At 48.3% G+C, this 5835-nt stretch overlaps 1 pseudogene; it reads right to left on the bottom strand.

Moving 5' to 3' along the window:
- Positions 1–5044: 5044 nt before the first annotated feature.
- LOC123132809 (uncharacterized) lies at positions 5045–5183 on the bottom strand (annotated as a pseudogene).
- Positions 5184–5835: the final 652 nt, after the last annotated feature.

Raw genomic sequence — 5835 nt, forward strand, 5'->3', positions numbered from 1 at the left:
CCTGCAAAAACAAGTTAGACGTCCTCTACTTTGTTGTTGCATGTTTTACGTGGCTGTTACGGGCTTAAGTAAGAACCAATCTCACCTACGCATCAAAACCACAACGATAGTTTGTCAAATAGACTCCGTTTTAACCTTCGCAAGGACCGGGCGTAGCCACACTTGGTTCAACTAAAGTTGGAGAGACAGTCGCCCGCAAGCCATCTATGTGCAAAGCACGTCGAGCGAACCGGTCTCGCGTAAGCGTACGCGTAAGGTTGGTCCGGGTCGTCTCGTCCAACAATACCGCCGAACCAAAGTATGACATGCTGGTAGGCAGTATGACTTGTATCGTCCACAACTCACTTGTGTTCTACTCGTGCATATAACATCAACATAAATAACCTGGCTCTGATACCACTGTTGGGTTTCGTAGTAATTTCAAAAAATTTCCTACGCACACGCAAGATCATGTGATGCATAGCAACGAGGGGGAGAGTATTGTCTACGTACCCAACGCAGACCGACTGCGGAAGCGATGACACGACGTAGAGGAAGTAGTCGTACGTCTTCACGATCCAACCGATCAAGCACCGAAACTACGGCACCTCCGAGTTCGAGCACACGTTCAGCTCGATGACGATCCCCGGACTCCGATCCAGCAAAGTGTCGGGGAAGAGTTCCGTCAGCACGACGGTGTGGTGACGATCTTGATGTACTACAGCAGCAGGGCTTCGCCTAAACTCCGCTACAGTATTATCGAGGTATATGGTGGCAGGGGGCACCGCACACGGCTAAGGAATAGATCACGTGGATCAACTTGTGTCTAGAGGGTGCCCCCTGCCCCTGTATATAAAGGATGGAGGAGGAGGAGGCCGGCCAAGGCAAAGGTGCGGCCAGGATAGGGAGTCCTACTAGGACTCCAAGTCCTAGTAGGAGTCCACCAAGAGGGGAGGAAGGGAGAAGGAATAGGAGGAGAAGGAGAGGTGGCCGGCCCCCTTTTCCCTAGTCCAATTCGGACCAAAGGGGAGGGGAGGCGCAGCAGCCTTTTTCCTCTTCCCACTAAAGCCCATCAAGGCCCATTACTTCTCCCGTAACTACCCGGTACTTCGAAAAATACCCGAATCATTCGGAACCTTTCCGATGTCCGAATATAGTCGTCCAATATATCGATCTTTACGTCTAGACCATTTCGAGACTCCTCGTCATGTCCCCGATCTCATCCGGGACTCCGAACTCCTTCGGTACATCAAAACTCATAAACTCATAATATAACTGTCATCGTAACCTTAAGCGTGCGGACCCTACGGGTTCGAGAACAATGTAGACATGACCGAGACATGTCTCCGGTCAATAACCAATAGCGGGACCTGGATGCCCATATTGGCTCCTACATATTCTACGAAGATCTTTATCGGTCAGACTGCATAACAACATACGTTGTTCCCTTTGTCATCGGTATGTTACTTACCCGAGATTCGATCATCGGTATCCAATACCTAGTTCAATCTCGTTACCGGCAAGTCTCTTTACTCGTTCCGTAATACATCATCTCACAACTAACATATTAGTTGTAATGCTTGCAAGGCTTATGTGATGTGTATTACCGAGAGGGCCCAGAGATACCTCTCCGACAATCGGAGTGATAAATCCTAATCTCGAAATACGCCAACCCAACATCTACCTCTGGAGACACCTGTAATGCTCCTTTATAATCACCCAGTTACGTTGTGACGTTTGGTAGCACCCAAAGTGTTCCTCCGGCAAACGGGAGTTGCATAATCTCATAGTCATAGGAACATTATAAGTCATGAAGAAAGCAATAGCAACATACTAAACGATCGTGTGCTAAGCTAATGGAATGGGTCATGTCAATCAGATCATTCAACTAATGATGTGACCTCGTTAATCAAATAACAACTCATTGTTCATGGTTAGGAAACATAACCATCTTTGATTAACGAGCTAGTCAAGTAGAGGCATACTAGTGACACTCTGTTTGTCTATGTATTCACACATGTATTATGTTTCCGGTTAATACAATTATAGCATGAATAATAAACATTTATCATGAAATAAGGAAATAAATAATAACTTTATTATTGCCTCTAGGGCATATTTCCTTCAGTATCTCCCTTTGAGGGTCAAAAGCCAAGTTGTTGCAGTTTCATACTCAATCTAGAGTACCAAGCCATGGGTGCCTGTTTCAAGCCATACAGAGCTTTGTCCAATTTACACACATGTTGTGATTTGATGCCATCCACAAAACCAGGTGGCTGTCGCATATAGACCTCTTCCTCAAGAACGCCATGCAAGAACGCATTATGTACATCCAATTAACGAAGGCTCCATCCCCTGGAGACAGCAATGGACAAAACAAGCCTGATAGTAGCTGCCTTCACAACAAGACTAAATGTGTCCTCATAATTAATACCATAGCGTTGTTTGAACCCTTTAGCAACTAGTCTAGCTTTATACCTGTCTACGGTACCATCAGAATTCCTTTTTATTTTGTACACCCATTTACAATCTATAATATTTCTTCCTCGTTTAGGTGGAACTAGATGCCAAGTGCGATTTCTCATAAGTGCATCATACTCTATCTCCATAGCATGTTTCCAGTTTTTATCATTTAAAGCTTCTGTTAAATCTCTTGTCTCTCTAGCAGCAGCAAAGTTCACAAACTTGAAATTTTTATCATACCTAGCTGTTCCATCCTTAGGAACAAGCGGTTTGAAGATACCTTTCTGCGAGCGTGTATTGGGCCGTCCTATATTCACAAGAGATCTTGTTGCCGTAGAAGATCCGGTACCTCATACCTCTGACGAGAGCGCCAGCAGATCTCCCTCGACTACCGCTCGGTCGGGCGTGGGATCACGCGTTGGTGGCGACAGCAACGGGTCAGGCCCACGTGCAGGCGATGGCGCGCCAGGCGACACGCGCCTAGGAGACCATGCGCTGCCATCATCACTGCGGGGTGACGTCGATGGGTCAGGCCCACCGCGTGGGAACACACCAGCCGACGCGGTTTCTCCAGACCGCGTGCCCGTCTCGCGCCGCGTGTCATGTCCCGACGCGCCAGCCTCAGGTCCACCACCCGCGGCCCCGGCGGCGGCGACAGGATCCGCCTGGGGATCCGTTCGCGCAGGGGATCGCGCAGGGGGTGCGCTGCCAGAGGATCTCTCGGGATCCGCCTGGTTTGGACCTATTTCCTGCATAAAATCATAGGCTAGACCAGGATTTTTTGCCGCATTTTCTGCATTTTGTTCTGCAACACAGTCATCAGAATTAGTAGTACTATTAATCACATGATCATCAACATTTTCTCCCCCATGATCAGAAGGATTAAGCAACTCCGGTGGTAACAAAAGGATTTCAGCACATAGCCGAGCACCTGCATTAGGATGGAGAGTGGAAAAGGGAAAGGTGTTTTCATCGAACACTACATCCCGAGAAATATAAACTCGTCCTGTAGATATGTGAAGACATTTATAGCCCTTGTGCAAATTACTATATCCAAGGAATGTGCATTGCTTGGAGCGAAACTGGAGCTTGTGATTATTGTATGGTCGTATATTAGGCTGGCATGCGCATCCAAAGATGCGAAGAGATGAATAGTTTGGAGTCTCACCGAATAGGCGAGTGAGAGGATTTTCGAAATTTATGACTTTGCTAGGCATCCTATTGATTAGATAGGTAGCAGCAATGAAGGCCTCATCCCAGAACTTTAATGGCATGGAGGCTTGAGCAAGCAAGGACAAACCAACTTCGACAATATGTCGATATTTACGCTCAGCTGATCCATTCTAGTGATGAGCATGGGGACAGGAGACATGATGTGATATTCCAAATTTTGTGAAAAAAATTCAACTTCTCATACTCTCCACCCCAATCCGTTTGAAGGGCAAGAATTTTTCTGTCAAATTGTCTTTCAACGAGGTTTTGGAAGTCATGAAATTTCTGAAAAACTTCAGACTTATGTTTGATTAGGTAGATCCAGGTAAATTTACTGAAATCATCAATGAAACTCACGTAATATTTTTTTTCTTCCTACGGTTTCAATGACAGGACCCCATACATCAGAGAAAATGAGTTCCAAAGGAAACTTTGATTCACTAAAAGATTTTGGATAAGGCAACTGGTGACTTTTGCCTTTTTGGCATGCGTCACAAACAAGATTATTCTCATTATTACTATCACACGGGAGTTTATTTTCACTAAGAATATTCCTAACAACAATGGAAGATGGGTGACCAAAACGTCGGTGCCACCCGTCCAAAGATGGTCTAGTGACACTTAGCACTTGCTTCCTGACGTTTCCTCTGGTGTGTTTGACAGGATAGAGACCTCCTCTACCCCTGCCTCGAAGAAGGACCCTCCTCGTTTCCAGATCCTTTACAAGGAAAAAATGAGGGTGAATTTCAACAAAGGTATCATTATCAATGGAAAGTTTACTTGCAGAAATCAGATTTTTTTTGTGGCCTCCAGAACATGAAGGACATCATTCAAAAGAAGATCACGATCAGGGGTTAAAATAGTTGTATGACCAATGTGATCGATAGTCATACCTGATCCATTTGCGGTGTGGATTTGTTCGCCGCCGGTGTACCTCTCCCGGACGGTCAGCTTCTCCAAGTCGCTGGTGATATGGTCAGTGGCTCCGTTGTCCATATACCAGTTCGTGTCCACGTCGTATTGGGGAGCCGCCGCCACGTTCACCGAGCGCTCTTCCCCTCCTTGATAGGAGGAGTCGTAGCGCTTCCAGCACTTCCATGTTGGATGCCCGAGAGCTTGCCGCAGATCTGACAAGCAACCTTGGCAGCGGGATTGTTGTTGTAGTTCCCGCCGCCACCACCGTTGTTGCCCCCCATGTTGCCGCGGTTCGGCTGCTTGTTGAAGTTGCCGCAGCCGCGGTCACCACCGCCGCCGCCACCGCCTTGCCTGGGGAAGTTGCGGCTGCGGTCACCACCGCCGCCGCCGTTGCTGTTGTTCTGCTTGTTGGAGCGTCCGCGGGAGGCCGCGTTTGCAGAGGACTGGGAGGACCCGCCGCGCAGATTCATACGTGTCTCGAAGCTCAAAAGCTGCGAGTACAGCTCGGGGACGGTCACCGGCTCAACTCGAGAGCACATGGCAGAAACCACGGGGTCGAACTCCTCATCGAGTCCAACAAGGATATGAGACACAACATCCTCCTCATCTACTTTCTTTCCTGAAGCAACAAGTTCATCACATAAAAATCTAATCTTACCAACATATTCAGTGATGTTGGAGTTGCCCTCCTGAAGATTCGCCAGTGCAATTCTGACGTTGACGGTGCGGGCGCGGGTGTGTGAGGCTAGCATCCCCTGCACCGTGTTCCAGAGCTCGGCGGCGGTGTGGCAGGTTGCTACTTGGATGGCCATCTCGCGCGGCAGGGAGGACAACAGGTAGGAGAACACCTGTTGATCCTTCGCGTACCACGCGGAGAACTCCAGGTTGGGTGCCTTCGACTTGGTCTTGCCATCGTCGGAGGTGACTTCAACGTTAAGAGGGGGCACTACCTGGTCGATGTCGAGTAGCCTTGCATTTGCGCCCCCTGATCGCCGAGAGCACGGTTGCGCGCCATAGCGCCTCGTTCCCTCTCGTGAGCTTCTCGGTGACGCTGTGTGCAAATGGTGACGAGGGGAAGGAGGTGGAGCTTGAAGACGTCGCCATGGATGTGAGCGAGGCAGGCTCTGATTACCATGAAAGAATTGGTGGAAGCGTATGCACTCTGGCAGGGACGCGTACGTGTTATATAGCACAAGATTACAAGGTTCGGCCAGTGGTTATTAGCCTTGACCTCTACTCCAAGTTATACACAAGATAAGGAGATAG

This window comes from Triticum aestivum, chromosome 6A, assembly GCF_018294505.1.
Source record: "Triticum aestivum cultivar Chinese Spring chromosome 6A, IWGSC CS RefSeq v2.1, whole genome shotgun sequence".
Taxonomy (NCBI): domain Eukaryota; kingdom Viridiplantae; phylum Streptophyta; class Magnoliopsida; order Poales; family Poaceae; genus Triticum; species Triticum aestivum.